Here is a 17,761-nt window from a genome sequence, read left to right as displayed (position 1 = left end):
ATCTCTCTCTCGTAAAGGAAAAAACAAGTGACTTTAATCTATTTGCTTCTAAGATAGCTACCCATCTTAGTGGGACTAGCAGCTCTGAATAGACACTAGATTTCCTGATAACAACCACTAGTTTCACCATCCTCACCCCCATCTTCACCCACACCACCTCCACCACCACCACAGTTCAATATGGCGAGCGCAATAAAGTTGTCAGTTTTCAAAGGAGTAGGGAATGAAGATCTGGACCAATTTTGGTTCATGGTGAAATCTATATGGGAATCGCAAGGAGTCACAGACGACAAAATAAAGAAGGCAACACTCGTCAACACCTTGCAAGATCGTACACTCACATGGTACATTAAGCATTCCAATGACGGTCCAAATGCAAGAATCACGAGAATTTAGCAGGCCAAAATCAAAGACACAATCGATTATCAGATTTAAGGAAATTGTGATGCTTCCAGGCAAGACCCCCTTAGAGCTGGATCAGAGACTGACGGACGCACAACACTACGCATGGTTTATAGCATCACTAACGCTGCATCTAAGGAATGCATTGTCACAACAAAAGCTAACCACTCAGGCCGAGGCCTTGGAGATGGCGATGAGACTGCACAAAATCCTGATACAAAATCCTAACCTGGGAGATCAACAGATCCACACACAGTTACAGAACTTGTGCCTTGAGATGTAGAGTTTGAAACAAGACAAGACATCTAACTGAGAAGCATGCGAGGAAGTATGGTGCGTAAAGTGCAAAGTCCAGGGACATGATAAGGACCATTGTCTAGTCTTCACGAACTACCTAGTGGGAGGAGGGCCAATGTCATTGAGACCAGAGGCACAAGCAGGACCGAGCGGTGCTTGCATTATGGTGCGTGATTTGTCAGATAGGAGGGGAGCATGCTACTGATAAATGCCATCTATTACAAAAGTATACGTAGACGTCCCAACAGTTGTTCTATAATTTCTACAGGTCAATAGGCCATGACGAGCGTAGCTATAGAAGTTATGAATTGATGATGGATGAGACTCCTACCTATAGGGTTCAGATCGAAACACGAGCCCTCGATCAAAATTCAAGAATGGAATGCACTGGATTTCAAGGGCGCAGATGAGGTCACGGTGGAATGGGACTAGGAAGGGGTCGCAGACAGCTGATCTATTACAATTGCAGAGGACCAGGGCATTATGCCTGCTATTGTATAAATTCGACAAGAACATCATGTTTATATTGTACCCAGTCTGATCATGAGACGGAGGACTGCCCCACACTGATAGCAAGGTTGCGCGATAAAGGAACACTACAACCTCCCCCGACTCAGAACCTGCAAATGATGAAGTCTGAGCCATGCGAGGAGGACCCCAATGTAAACATCGTGCTCCAAAGCACTATCACGACAGGAGATGACAATGGCAAGCAGCCTAAAGAGAGTTTGATTTGGAGGGTGCGAAGGAGACATTCATGTAAGCTAGGAAGAGCTTCACGAAGGCCTCCACTTCAAGTAGTAAAGACAAACTAGAACTAGAGATGGACCCATCAATGCTCACTACCTTTCTAGAGACATGTATGAAGCTTCTGCGTGATAGCAAAGTGGTGAAGGGGCTACAAGAACTCATCACTAGATGTGCTCGACTAGGAGAACCGTGTGTAGTCCAAAAACCCAAGAAGCACACAACACGAACAAGAAGGGAGATGAGATTGACTGTGCAAATTAGAGAATTTGAAATGGATCAAGTGATTTTTGGATCTAGGGTTGGATGTAAACATCCTGCCAAAGCAGGCATGGGAGTGCATGGGCAGGCCCGCGTTGCAATGGTCTCCTATTCAATTGCAAATAACAAACCAGCAAAAGATCCTACCGATGGGAAGATTGTAAGGAATAATAGTAGATATCAAAGGTGCGAGTGCGCTTGCAGATTTCGAAGTGATAGAGATTGTTGATGACAACAATCCCTATCCTGCACTACTGGGAATAGATTGGGCCACTGATATGAATGGAGTGATAAATCTAAAGAAGCGCAAGATGATTTTTGAGAAAAAGTCACTACGTGTAGTGGTACCTCTAGACCATGCAAAGGGATTGCGCTACACAGAGCCGGTGTGCGACTGCGACAATGATGATGATCTATACTATATCTACAAGATAACAACATGGGAACAAGACTGGGTGAATCCAACAGCGGATCGCAGGATTTCGTGGGAGCATGAAAGCTCTTACACTTCAAATTCGAAGAAGGAAATAGAAACATGGTAAAACCAGTTACACGAAGTAACCAAGCTCAACTGCAACATGATATTGCAGTCACTACGCTATATAGCAATAGAAGCAAGAAATCTGTCGATGTATAATGGATTGAGTGAGGTAGATGATTTTCTGAACAAATTTGAAAAAGAAGTACCAGAACACCAACATTTTTACGCTCTGAAATGGGCATTATGTGCTACGCCCTCAAGGTGGTGGGGTATGCACCAGCAGAATTTTGAGGACTGGCGGGAATGAAAAAGGATGATGCTCATATGGTTTGGAAAGCCTTAGATGCGGATGGAAGCTGGGTATGATGGAGGAAACAGCTTGCATGCCCACCTCTCCAGATGGGTACAGACGTATGGCACGCAACCTGTACGAACACACACAATCCTCGCGATAGGCAATGGGACCAACAAGCAGGAGTAGGCAAGATGAGGGTGCGAACCGCGAAGTATGATAAGACTAAGCATCCCAAAGATTATCTGCATGAAAGCCTTTGACAAGGTGTGTGAAGTACTGAACACGGTCCACCATGTGAGACGCACTAACTCGAACATGTGCGTACCAGCAGTTCTATGGGCTTATAGGGCCATGTGAAAAACCCTGACTATGTGGGCACTTTTGACACTGAAGTATGAAGAAGATGTGGTACTCCCTATGGAGCATACAAAGCCTAGTTTGTGCATAGCAGCATCCATAGATACGATTGTTCGTAAAGCCTAGAGAGAAGGAATCACACAACTGTAAGAAACAAAACACATGGGACTTGAGGAAGAAATCCGATGTGGAAACTTTAGACTCCCCGAACTTGAAATAGAAAGGGTATGATTAAGGAATAAAAGTTCTTTGATGGACACAGAGGTTAAGAAGCTAGAGAACAAGATCAAGAAAGATTTTCTCATTGAAAAACCAGGGATGGCACAACAAGGTGCATACAATCATACTAACAAATTGAAGGGCTATTGCCGTGAATTGATTAGTCTGATGCCTTGGCTTGGAGTGCATATTTCTGAGCCTAGTGACTAGGATAGCGCGATGCACATGGTGAAGTGCACGATGTCGACCACAACAATAGAAGGAGGGGATTCTAGAACCATGATGGAAGATAGGATGGAGCCCCATACGGGTGGTACAACCAGCTGACTAGCCACTGGAAGGACAGTCTTAGCACTCCAGGTAGTTGAAATGGAGCACGAGACTATAAACTATTTTGTCCGAGAGCTACGCAATATTGGGGATGCGCACAAAAGCAAAGAGTCACAAGGTCTGCAACCGTGCACGGGAGGCTATGCTACCGCACGAGTTGGTCAGAAAGTGACTGTTGAAGTCACTATCCATGATGGGATGCTCGACTTGAGGCCAAATGAAGTGAGCGGTGGACATTTAATATGTGATCTATGGGAAAGATTTGGGAAAATCTATCACCAAGAAAGCATTAATGGACCGAAATTGGGGGGAATGGTCGAATTCGAATTCGAAAGGAACTATAAAACATAAAGGGCTACCCAGCAAACAACACTTGGCCATTTGAGAATTGAGCAATTGAGTAGAGCCCTGAGCATTGTGAGCCAAGTGTTAATTGAGCCCCTAAATTCATGAGTGACAAATTACAGCCCAGATACAATGACAACAACTAAGGATGGTTTGGGAATAGAAGAGGTAACCGCTGGCGAGGCCGCGCAGGCCCTAACTATGGAGGATGTTCCAGAAGGTGTCGGGGTTGTGGCAGAGATCCCCAAATCACCATGTATGCCAAGACCCAAGAAAGATAAGCAAGAAATGGCTCCTGTACACGTGTCCCCAAGGAACCCGCTGCGCAACAAACTATGAATGGCAGAAAAGGGGAAAGCCAACACAATAGAAACAGATGAGGAGGAAGAATATTTGCAGGTCCTTATCATCACAGAGGAAGAAGATGAAGGCATGGAGAAGGATATTCAACCCACACACTCTGCAACAAAATTACCCACATATACCCCCCCGTGGAAAGGAAAGGCCAAAGTGCCCAAGGACCTGGACGAAATGAGGAGTTCACTCCAGACCCTGCTCCTCCCGGAGGCATTTTGTTTGAAGGCACGCACCAGGGGCATGTGCCAACCATGAAGTTTGAATATTGGGACCTCGCAGACCACGAGAAGTTCCCTCATCTTGAGACCAGGAACCTTATGAAGCAGAAAACTAAGGGAGTGGTGACAACATTAGAGCTGTAGAAGTGATTGCACGGTGTGGAAAAGGCCAAGCTGCTGAACCTACTATGGGTGCTGCATTTCCACCGCATCCCCATAACCATTTTCGTCATCAGGCAGCTGCTCTGCCTAGTGCATGATGGGTATTTATGGTTGGAGGAGCCTGTCCCCATCACGGAAGACCTAATTCACCATGTTTCTCGGCTCCCATACAAAGGAAAGGACCCCACGACCATATCGAAGGGAAAGGGTAGTGATTTGGCCCTCGCGGAGGCCATGAAGAAGAAGTACAAGCTAGAGAAGAAGAAGAGGGGCTATGCCATCTCCAGCATCAAAGACAAAGTGGTAGACATAACAACTCAAATCCTGGCTGGCAAAGTTATGCAAAAGTGTTGCACAGACGAGGTAACTTCACTAATGGTTGCATTCGCCGAGCAATGCGTAGAGGGGGTCTAGTGGAACTGGTCCGAATTCCACTACACAGAATGTTTGGAAAATTGCCGCGAAACCCAAACCTTCCACTATGCATGGTTGTTGCTACCCATATTGCTCGTAGTGGGGGAATTGCCAGAGGATAGTCCATTCACCATAATTGACAAAAAATTACTAGAGGTCGCGAAGTATGACATGAAAAGGATATGCAACAACAAGATCTTCTGGGTGCTCATGGAGATGAACATCCAGATGTGGATCAAATAGAAGTCACGCCTGTCACCCATGGTCTACAGTTGTTTGCAAAGCTTCGCAGAAATTAACACAGACATGCACAACATCTTTATTAGGGTGTGCCAGGATCCGGCGAAGTAGTGGATGAAGCTACCTTCTGTAGCCATGGACGATGCAATTTTCAATATCCTAGAGGCATGGCCACTGGAGTGGTGTGCCCCAGACCTTACATAGATCAAAGGATCAGTGGCATAAAGAAGGAAAGATGAGGCCAAGCTGCTCCTCACACAATTGGCCGAGAAAAGGCAGAAGGAAACACCAACAGCTGAAGTACGTGCAGTGTGGGAAGTGGCACAGGAAGTCGTTGAGAAGAAAAAGGCCATAGAAGTAGCAGCAGTAGCACAAGAGGCAGAGGAAGCAATCGCAAAGGTGGACGAGGGCCAAGGGCAGGAGTCAGACGATGCAAAAATAGCAGAAATGAGCGTGGACCCAGGACCGCGCCCACATAGTTGAAACACCCACACATGGCAGAACGAGCAGGGTCAAGGAAGAAGATCAAGGCATCGAAATTGGCCATTGACCCGATCACCCTAACCGAGGGTGATCTACATGACATCGGCGAGATGGTGCATGATGTCACAAATGAGGCCCTTCAGGATTTTATGCAGGAGCACCAGACTGTGTTGGGGGCCCTCAAAGCATAGTTGCAGAAGTTGCAGGTGCACCCCCCTTAGGTGGGTACCCTTTCAACCCACCTCGCAGTAGCATCCTCGACAGTAGAATAGATGGTGTGCGCAAATGATGAACACATTCATATTACCGGAAGGGGCTCTAGTAGCATCAAATGAGGACGATAGGATGTCGGTTAGCATGATGAAAGGTCTCGGGGTTAATCTAGCCACCCTTCCACGCGAGACACTATATCTATTGCAGGATGTGATAGTAGTAGAGCTGCACGCTAGGGAGAGCCGCACAATCCAAGTCATCAGTGAGCAGAGGATAAATATGGACCAACTCAACTTGCAACGTGAAGAATTGGTGTTGCAGAATCAACAATTGGTGCAGGTGGTCGACAATGCTTGCCAGAGTGTCCCAGAGTTGGCCATCCCAGCAGATCTACCAGTGGATGTGCAAATCCACAGGCTCGTAGCAAGAGTCCATGAGGCCAAGAAGAAACGACCAAGTTTCAGCTGGAGCTGAATCTTCAGATCGCTGAGCTGCAGTTAAAGGCGCAGCCATCCACTCCCCCAGAAGTCAGAGAACAGCGTGCTAGCACTATCACAGTGGGATTGGAGGAGATTGGAGGTGCAGTGCAAGACTGCACCAGCTTGTTGGAAGGATCACTTGAGGTCCTCACAACTCTACAGGAGGACCCTAACATCTAGTGCTTGGAAACAGAAGTGTGGGAACTCCAACAACAATATGACAGTGTTTGAGGAACTACACAGACAATGGTCCTCACTCAACAGCTTATGAGGATGCAGTAGGGTAAGGCACTAAAGGAGCAGGTGGATGCGCCTCGACATAAGGAGCTAGTTCTAAAAGCATGCATCTAGCCTTGGATCGACGAGGCTTTCACTATCACGACAACCATCAATGGTAAGCTCACACATATACAAGTGATGTACACATTGAGGCAGAGAAGCACCCCTGGCTCAAAGGTCTCAGAAGAGTGTATGCAACAGGTCCAGGAAACAATAGCTCAATGTGTTGCTAACCTCCACACAGTTCAAGAATAGCTGGTGGGACTGCATGCAAAGATAACCACACTAAGAGAGTGACTCGAGGGCAAGTCATGATGTTTGTGTTGAGGGCCTGTTGGGCATGGAATCACCCCAAAGTAGGTTTTGGGGCTCAAAGCCCACGTTTTGACCCAGTTTTATTGTAAATATTCTACGAATTGTGGGTGCACAGTGTGAAATATATGATAGAGTCATAGGGTTGTCCGCCCTAGTTTTTTAATGTAAAGTCAGCCTGCCCATGGTCCGCGGACCATGGGATTGTATAAATAGATCGAGGCTTTAAGTTGTAAATAAGGAAGTAATGGATAGAGACAAGTAGTAGAAGATTTGAGAGTAATGTCTAGTTTTGGGTCGTAGAGTAGGAGAAGGCTTTGCAACTGAATGCACAGAGGTCTAGTAGTTCGTAGCTGAGTGCGTGGACCCCTGCAGCTGAGTGTGAAGGGTGGAGTCGAGTCTATAACCAAAGAAGAAATTAATAAAGAGAAGGTTGATTATAAATTTTTGTATTTGTTCCTCGTTAAATGCATGTTTGATGTAAATTGAAAATATATTGTTTATTTACTAAGAGCCCCTATATGAATGATTTATGTTGTTAAATGTAACGTAAATCATGAAAGTAATAATCACATAACATTAGACTACTAGTAAGGACTGAGGTAATAACAGTGTTCAGCACCCGAGTAGGGTTGCGCAAAGGCAGCATCTCAGGCTGCGAGGTACGGGAAAGTACGCATAGCGACGTGTGTGCAGGGTCGAACCGCAGACTACTTGAACTCATAAGACATCTCCAGGGTGTGAAAACCTGGTTCTATCACCCTCCCATACTACTTTGGGTGAGATCTCAATCTACATTCCGCGGACTATTGCCGAAAGGGCCAATAGTACCGGGATTTGTTTAGCTAATTAACTCTGAACCTGGGTCAGGCCCCAACAAACCAACACATAGGGAAACTAGGAAAGATAATCAACTCTAACGGCATGAAAAAGCTTCTAAAGAAAGAACAACGAGGCGTAATTACACAATTATGTTCACTAGAGGTTCCCACATTGGAATCATCTATTTCTCTAGATATCCAAAAGGTCTTGGATAATCATTCCATGGTATTTGAGATTCCGCAAGGCCTCCCACATATTCGTGATCATGATCATGCTATTCCTTTTATTCCAAGAAGTGTTCCTCCAAACATCAGGCCTTACAGATATCCCTATGCCCAAAAGAGTGAAATTGAATGTATGGTTGTAGAAATGCTAGAGGATGGTATAATTCAACCTAGTCAAAGTTCTTTCTCTACTCCAGTAGTATTGTGACACAAGAAGGATGGATCATGGCACATGTGTCTGAATTATAGGGAGCTCAACGAGCTCACTATTAAAGATAAATTTCCGATTGTTGTCATTGATGAATTATTGGATGAATTGCATGGACCAATTTACTTCACCAAGTTAGACCTTCGTTCAGGATATCATCAAATCATAATGAATACTGAAGACATTCCGAAAACATCATTTAGAAGTCATGAGGGTCATTATGAATTTTTGGTCATGCCTTTTGGCCTTACCAATGCACCTTTTACATTTCAAGGTTTGAGGAATTCCATTTTCAAAACCCACCCTTAGAAAATTTTTATTAGTATTTTTTGATGATATACTAATCTATAATATTAGAAGGATCATGTTCAACATGTTGACAAAGTACTCAAACTATTGGAGGATAAATACTTATATTCAAAAACCTCCAAATGTTTCTTTGGAGTACAAGATGTGGAATATTTGGGTCATATTGTATCTCATGAAGGTGATAAGGTAGACCCTAGCAAACTCAAAGCCATTAAGGAATGGAAAATCCCCACATCCATAAAGAATCTGTGAGGATTTCTTGGGTTGACAAGGTATTATTGCAAGTTTGTTAAGAATTATGGGAGAATAGCGGCACCTCTAACAACACTACTGAAGAAATATGCATTTTCTTGGACTCCAGAAGCAACGAAGGCTTTTGAACAAATTAAAGAGGCAATGTACCAAGCACCAGTCTTAGCTACGCTATACTTCACAAAAACCTTCATTGTGGAATGCGATGCCTCAGGAAATGGAATTGGTGTTGTTTTAATGCAAGAAGAAAGACCCATTTCTTTCAAAAGTCATCCAATCAAAGGAAAATATTTACACAAAGCTATTTATGAGAAGGAAATGTTGGAAATACTACATGCACTTAGGAAATGGTGACCTTACCTAATGGGAAGATAATTCAAGGTAAAAACAAATCATGATAGCCTTAAATACTTTTTATAACAAATATTATCTTCAGAAGAGCAGCAAAAATGGGTCACAAATATGTTGGGTTATGACTTTTAAATCATCTACAAAAAACGGAAGCAAAATGTTGTTGTAGATGCATTCTCAAGAAAGGATGAGGATGTGGAAGCATTCCTTTGTTCATTTCTATTATCCAACCATATTCGATAAACAAAGCAAGGGATGAGTGGAAGAATGACGAAGAAGTGTCAACACTCATTCAAAAGTTGCAGCAAGATCCCAGTACATCTTATACATTTAGCTACAAAAATGATTCATTATGGTATAAAGATCACTTATACCTCTGTAATAATTACCAACTCAAAAAAAATATTCTTCTAGAATTGCACACATCTCCCTTAGGAGGGCATTCAGGACTTTTAAAAAATTAGCACAGGGTTAAGAAGGAATTTTTTTGGGATGGCCTTAAATTTGATATTCAAAAGTTTGTGGAAGAACTTTTGGTTTTCCAATTAAGAACCTAGGTCTATTACAAACTTTATCAATTCCAAGTCAACATTGCGAGGAGGTTTGAATGGATTTTGTTACAAGTTTACCCAAGTTTGAAGGAAAGAGTATCATCATGGTGGTATTTGAGAGACTTACCAAGTATGCACACTTTTCTACATTATCTCATCCATTTAAAGCCAGTACATTTGCTACTGAATTTATGGAAACAATTCAAAAGCTACATGAAAACCCAAAGATTATTATAAGTGACAGAGATCCTATTTTCATTGGAAATTTTTAGACATAATTATTTTCTTATCTAGGTACTCAGTTAACTCATAGCTCATTTAATATCCTCAATCTGATGGGAAAATTGAGATAGTGAACAAATGTTTGGAAGGATATCTTCATTGCTTTGTATTTGATAAACAGACGCAATGGGTCAAATGGTTGCCTCTCATTGAATGATGGTATAACACTTCCTTCCATACTACAGAGAAAAATGACCCCATTTATGGCGCTCTATGGATATCATCCATCGTCCATCACATCATATTTAAGAGAAAATTCTAAGGTTCAAGTAGTGGAATATCACATCGAGCATCAACAAAAAGTTCTCCAACTCTTAAAGGATAACCTCACTTTCGTACAAAATAGAATGAAACAAAAAGTAGATCAACATCACAACGAAAGAAGTTTTGATGTAAGTGACTGGGTATTTCTATGGCTACAACCATACAAACAAATGTCTCTCAAGCAAGCTAATAAGGATAATAAATTATCACCAAAGTATTATGGTTTGTACACAGTGTTGCAAAAGATTGGTACTATGACATACAAATTGGAACTTCATGCATCTTCCCAAGTGCACCCAGTTTTCCATGTTTCATGCTTAAAGAAGGTTAAAGGTGACAAGCTCCTACTTTAAGTAATATTGCTTGAACTTGATAAGGAAGGAAAAATCATATTGGAACCTAAAGCAGTCACAGAAACAAGAATTTCACAGCTATGAAATTGATCAATTTCAGAGTATGTCATCAAGTGGAAGAACTTTCCCGCTGAAGATTCCACATGCGAGGATGAGAATTTTATACAGACGCATCCAGAACTACTCAAGCGTTGAGGAAAACACATTTTTGAAGGAGAGGGGCATGTTAGGTCCCTATAATACTAATGTATTCCCTTATTATTATTGACATTGTAACCCTTATTATTATTGTTGTGCCCATGTTGTCCCCATATTGTTATTATTGTGCCCCATAGAAGCCCACTATTGTTATTGTTGTGCCCTTACATGATTATTGTTATGTCGGCTCTGATTATATTGTGACCCCTTAGACTCCTATATATAGAAATTAGGTCTTGTAATTTGTATCATCCAAGATTTTTTCATTTTATGTAATGTAAAGGAGGTTGTCCCCTAGAAGAGGCTACTTTTGAAGTCATTCATCTATCTCTTTCTTCTATTTTGTGAGCTGGTTGCATAACAACCTTTGTTCTTAAATCTAAGAATCCAAAAAAAGATCATTAAAAAATATTAGGATATCAATTAGTAATTTGGTCATGCTTAGTGTTAAGTGTAATTCCACATAATTCCACTATTGAAGATTATCATGTTACATGATTTAGAACATGGGATGGGTGAAATTAGTGCTAAAGAGGAAACTAGTCAATAAAAAAATGTAGGTATTGATTAATGATTAGATTGATCAATTGCGGTAAAATGTGCGAAAATTGGACAACCCTTGGCCACAAGCCATGGAGAAATTATTATAGTTTTATGGTGAATTTCATGTAGTTGAATACATAGGATATTCATTTTTTCAATATATATTTAAAGTATAATTAAAAATAAATGGGGTTAGGCTCATAATCAATTAAATATTAATAACTAGAAATCAATTTGGATAGGTAAATAAATGACCAAGAGGGATATGTGAGAGATTTTAATTCCAAGAGAAACTTGTGTAAGTACACAAATACACATATCCCCAAGGTTAACTCAGTTGGTGGATATTAAAACACCTTTGTTATTGAGAGGTGACAGGTTCATTTCTCTCTACAATCTAGAGTCTCAGTGGTTGAGCTTGATGGAAGTGATCACTTCGAGTGATGTGCCTGGTACAAATATTTCGTAGACACAGAGGTCACTTAAATATTCCTTAGACATAGAGGTTACCATCTCCAGGTTCCTAAGTTCCATAGGAAAAAAAATTACGCAAATACACATGTTCTCAATTTTTTATAAAAAGTAACCTCCGAAACCATAAATTGACATTTAATATTTCTTATAATTTTTTTCCAATAACTTCAGTAGCTATAAATATCATTTTCTCAATGATAAAAAAAAAAAGAAAAAAGTTCAACAAACTTTTATAATAATCAATGTAAGCTTATTCAACCAATTTGAATAATATACATTTTAAAATTACTTTATAAGTAAAAACGTTTTATCAAAATCTAGAATTCCCAATTAGAACTTGGCTTTTAACATATAAATAATGATAATAAAGAATGTAACAAAACCATGGTTTAGTGGAATATTTCATTGAATAACATATATATATATATATATATAGTTACATTTAAAGGAATATGTATTTTAAATTTAATTAAGTGCATTTAAAGAATATGGATTTCAAATTTATTTTTTATTGGAAAGTTTTTAATTAATTTGTTTATGTATTGGGATAGTAAGGGATATGAAAAATAAACTATTAAAAACATTAAAAAAAAAAAAATAGATAAGTAATTTTCTCATACATAAACCAGAATTACAATAATAAATATGTCAAATTGTTTGTAGGAAAGTCAAAATGTGACTTTAATTGGAATATCAAAAGCTTATTTTCAATTGGACCAATTATTTGACAAAATTTAAAGATGCTAAAATTACAAAGTTGGGAATATTTAGAGAATTATTTAAAGACCATAAAAACATTAAGAACCAAACATCTATCATTTTCTTCAACTTAAAAAATGAGAACAAAATTGAAATGTCTTTTTACTAATTGTAACACCCCTCCCTTGGGTGAAAAACTTTGGTAACCTAAGCAGAGGAAATATAGGTATGATGTGTAACAAGAAAAGTAAATACTTATGAAATAAATAAAATAATTAATCACTTGGAAAATTGAGACACCAAGGGATGAGATTCTTGCCAAATCCCATTAGCGAATGGGAATGGATAATTCTTTCATGATAAAGCTTCTATATTCAACTCTAGAAAAGTTGGATGGATTGGAGATAAATATCCATTAAGAAAAACATAAAAGCTTTGCGGGAGAGAAAAACAAGTTTTTATGAGGAAAAGTCTCGCAGGAGAGAAAGAAGAGATTTTCTGAGAAAATCCTACAAAAATGGGAAAAAAAAAGCTCCATAAAAGTGGGACACCACTAATGAAAACCATATCATGAAAGAGGGTATTAAATACCCATTGCAGAGATCAACAGGAGGCATTTGATCCATGGCAAGAACCTCAGCTCAGGGGTGAACTGGAATTGTCAATTCTAGGTTGGGTGGTGGTGCTCAGTTTTCCAAGTGGTATTCTCTCTTCTAATCTAGTTGGATTCACTTGCATGGGATATATTGTATGTGTACTCCTTACTTTTTATGTTGTGGAATCATTTAGCTCAAAGGTATAGATGTTTTTGTTATATTTATTATGAGAATGATTGAATTCTTATGCATGTGACTCTTATTGCCTCCAAGTGTAGAGTTAGTAATGGAAGCATAGTAGGTAGTTGGTAATACTTGGGTCAAGGAGCTATCGAACACATGTTGCTCATGGTACAACTTGCATGTATAAGTGGATTTTCCTGTACTAACTTTGTTTATGAATGGATGTGTGAGATATCTATTGAATCTAAATTTGATCACCATTAAATTTAGTGAAGGAACATAGTATGCCTCTAACTTTATGTGATATCTATGTTTTAAGTCGGAAAATATTTATGCATGAGACAATGATGTATGCGAAATAGCTATGGCGTAATGCTTCAAATTGTATAGTCTATGGTTAAGGTTATTTATGACATGCATTATGCGTCATAGGAATTGCATCCAATTAGGCTAGTTTAGCTATTTATGCATGTTGTATAAAGTTTAGGTCAGAAACATTTTTTACTATGCCTGTAGGACTATGATCATGATGCATCAACATGCTAGCTACAGTAGACTTAAGATATGTTACATTAATGCTTGTGTGGAATAATCAAATAATTTTATGGGTTGCATGCCATTATTAGTTCTTTTCTCCAATTTGTAAATTATGCTTAAGGGTTGATCTAATATATATAAGTCTTAGAAATGAATCTAAAGGTCCACATCATGGATCCAGTAAAGAATGGAAGGAGGATGTAGTATTATGGTTCCTTACATTCATGTTGTTCAATTGTTAAGAATATGTGTATGATTGCATGAATAATATTTGTTCATGTAATGATAGAATAATGTTACTTGTGACGACGATTAAATCTTGACTTTATCCGAGGCAAATTTTAAAGGATGAGAACTTAGTAAGAAATTCCCAAACTAGGCTCAGGGGGTATGTTACAAATGGTATCGGAGCATTAAGTTCAAAAAATTTGGCCTATGGGCCAATCCACCCCTATCAGATATGATGGGTTGTAGGTTCTATTCCAATGAGTTTTAGAGTAATGTCTTAAGGCATTAAAACTCATAATCATTGTAATTAAATGTTAAAATAATTTGTCGGAGGGGCATGGTGAAAAAATAACAAATATATAGATATATATTTATTGAAATCAATGATAAATTGGGGTTGTGTAAAATGATGGATTTTGGTATGGCTAAAGATTGATATTTTAGTAAGAAGTGAAATATTTATTGCTTCTCAAGCATGTAGCTAATTGTGTTTTCAAATTGCATAAAGGGATTAATTAAAAACTGAAGAAGTTCGTCCCTTTGACCAAACTTTCATCCTATCTAAGTACACAACACCACAAGTCGAGTAAGTGCGTGAGGGATGAAGCCAACAAATAACCTTTTTGCTCCACGTGACATATAAGTTGCTTGTTTAACACAAAAGACTGTGTTAATTATTAGAATTGATTCTAATAAATTCATGTCTGTGGAGACGGATGGATATGGGCTGGGGAAAATACTAGAGTTAGTGAAACCACTGCTATCATAACATACAACCAACTCTGTCCTAACAAGAAATCATAATCCATAGTCGACATTAAACCTGTTTATATGAACGTAAGAATAAAGTAGTTAGTTATGTAAATAAAGTGGTTGATGGGTCAACAAAAGTAACGTTGCACCATATAATAATTCGATCACCCCAACCGATTCATCCTGTATGAAAAGGATATCAATTGGTGTAGATGAAGAATGTGGATGGGGGCAATATGCAAGAGGCGCTGCATTGCTCTAAAAATGGTGGGTAAATATTTATATCAACATTTTATCGGGTTTATTGAGGGAATCATATCAAATACGCAGTCCACACCTCAACACCGCCTGATCACACATTCATCATAGAACACATAGCCAATAGAGTAGGATAACGACTCCATTCCACAAACCAAGCAACAAGACCACCAAGTCTTTTGATAGTTTAGGCCATTAGCTCTTCGAATGTGGTTGCATATCTTTTGAACAATGTAAACTTTGAAACGGGAACTATAAACTCAAAACGGGAACTCTGGCAAAAAAACCCCGAAAAAACATCAAAAACAGTGCTAAAAATGAAAAGTGTGTATACTGGAACGATGATTTTATTTTTTAGGGGTCAATTTTGAACATGTTTTAAAAATGGCAGTGACTACGAAATTTTCATGCAAAATATAGCTTAAAAACGAAAGTGATGATACTGGAACAATGACTCTTTTTTTTAGGGTCAATTATCAACATTTTTAAAAAATGCTAGAAAAACCAAATTTTTATGTGCCAAACAAAGTTGTTTATGAGGAAAAAAACACATTAATGTTTTTGGTAGGATATCATTTTTCTTTCCTAAGTATAAATTCAATATGTTTTCAACCATAACATGCTAGATACAAAAGAAAAATGATTCCAGTAATTGCCCAGCCACCAGCCGGGTGGACGGGCGGGCCGCTAGGGTGGCGCGATGCCAGTGGCCAGCCTGCCCACCCGGTTGGTGGCTGGGCAATTCCGGGAATTGACCAACCACTAGCTGGGCGGGTGGGCAGGTCGCCGGGGTGGCACGACTCGTGACTGGGTGATTCCCGAAATCCACCAGCCACCAGCCGGGCAGGCTGGCGGGCAGCCGGTGTGGCGCAAGCCCAGGCCGCGGCACCCGGGTGGCCCGCCCACCCAGTGGCTGGGTGATTCCCGGAATCACCCATCCACCAGCCGGGCGAGCGGCTAGTGGCCGGGCAATTCCCTAAATCGCCAAGCCACCATCCAGGTGGGCGGGCGGGCCGTTAGAGTGGCGCCAGCCCAAGCTGTGCCACCCCAACGGCCTGCCCGCCCACTCAGCTGGTGGTTGGGTGATTCCCGGAATCGCCTAGCCACTAGTTGGGCGGGCGGGCAGGCCACCAAGGTGGCGCCAGCCTAAGACGGGCCACCCCAGCGGCCCGCCCGCCCGCCCGGCTGGTGGCTGGGTGATTCGCGCCACCCCGCCTGCCCGGCTGGTTGGTGGTTGGGTGATTTCGGGAATCGCCCAGGCACCAGCCGCCCGCGCCCGCCCGACTCGTGGCTGGGTGATTCTGGGAATCACCCAGGCGGCTGGAATCACCCAGCCACCAGCAGCCCGCCCGACTAGTGGCTGGGCAATTCCCGGAATCGCCCAGCCACCAGCCGGGCGGGTGGGCGGGCCACCGGGGTGGCACCAGCCCAGGCCGCGCCACCTCGGTGGCCCGCCCGCCCGCCTGGTTGGTGGCTGGGAGATTCCCTCTGCCCGGCTGGTGCCTGGGTGATTCCCAGAATCACCCAGCCACCAGCCGGGCAGGGGACTGGTGGTTGGGTGATTCCCGGAATCACCCAGCCACCAGCCGGGCCGCCGGGGTGGCGCAGCCTAGGGTGGCACCACCCCGGTGGCCCGCCCGCCCGCCCGGCTGGTGGCTGGGAGATTCCGGGCCGCCCCACCCCGGCAGCCCATCTGGCTGGTGGCTAGGTGATTCCCGGAATCACCCAGCTGGAATCACCCAGCCACCAGCTAGGCGGGCGGCTGGTGGCTGGTTGATTCCTGGAATCACTCAGCCACTAGCCGGGCGGGTGACTGGTGGCTGGTTGATTCCGGGAGTCACCCAGCCACCAGCCGGGCGGGCGGCTGTGCGGCTGGTGGCTGGTTGATTCCTGGAATCAACCAGCCACTAGCCGCACGTAATCAACCAACCACCAGCCGCCTGCCTGGCTGGTGGCTGGGTGATTCCGGGAATCAACCATAGACCAGCAGCCCGCCTGGTTGGTGGCTCCGCCCGGCTGGTGGCTGGGTGATTCCGAGAATCAACGAGCCACCAGCCGGGCAGCTATTGGCTGGTTGATTCTGGGAATCAACCAGCCACAAGCCGGGCTGGCGGCTGGTTGATTCCCGGAATTAACCAGCCACTAGCTGGGCGGTCGGTCAATGGCTGGTTGATTCCGGGAATCAACCAGCCACCAGACGGGTGAGCGGCCGGTGGATGGTTGATTCTCGGAATCACCCAGCCACCAGTCGGGTGGCGCGACCGGTTGGTGGTTGGTTGATTTCGGGAATCAACCAGCCATCAACCGCGTGGCCGGTTGGTGGCTGGTTGATTCCGGGAATCAACCAGCCACCAGCCGGGTAGAGCCACCAGCCGGGCGGGCGGCTGGTGGCTGGTTGATTTCGGGAATCAACCAGCCACCAGATGGTCGCCCGCCTGGTGGCTGGTTGATTCCCGGAATCATCCAGCCACTAGCCGCCTGCCGGGCCGGTGGCTGGTTGATTCCCGGAATCATCCAGCCACCAGCCGCCCGCCCGGCCGGTGGCTGGTTGATTCCCGGAATCAACCAGCCACCAGCCGCCCGCACGGTTGGTGGCTGGTTGATTCCCGGAATCATCCAGCCACCAGCCGGGCGGGGGAATCAATCAACCGCCCGGTTGGTGGCTGGCTGATTCCGGGAATCAACCAGCCACCAGCTGGCCGCCCGGCTGGTGCCTGGTTGATTCCGGGAATCAACCAGCCACCAGCCGGGAGGGTGGCTGGTTGATTCCGGCAATCAACCAGCC

The sequence above is a fragment of the Pinus tabuliformis genome, chromosome 8 (assembly GCF_031772625.1).
Source record: "Pinus tabuliformis cultivar Carrire ecotype Pingquan chromosome 8, CPIR1, whole genome shotgun sequence".
NCBI classification, from domain to species: domain Eukaryota; kingdom Viridiplantae; phylum Streptophyta; class Pinopsida; order Pinales; family Pinaceae; genus Pinus; species Pinus tabuliformis.
This window is presented reverse-complemented; position numbering follows the sequence as displayed.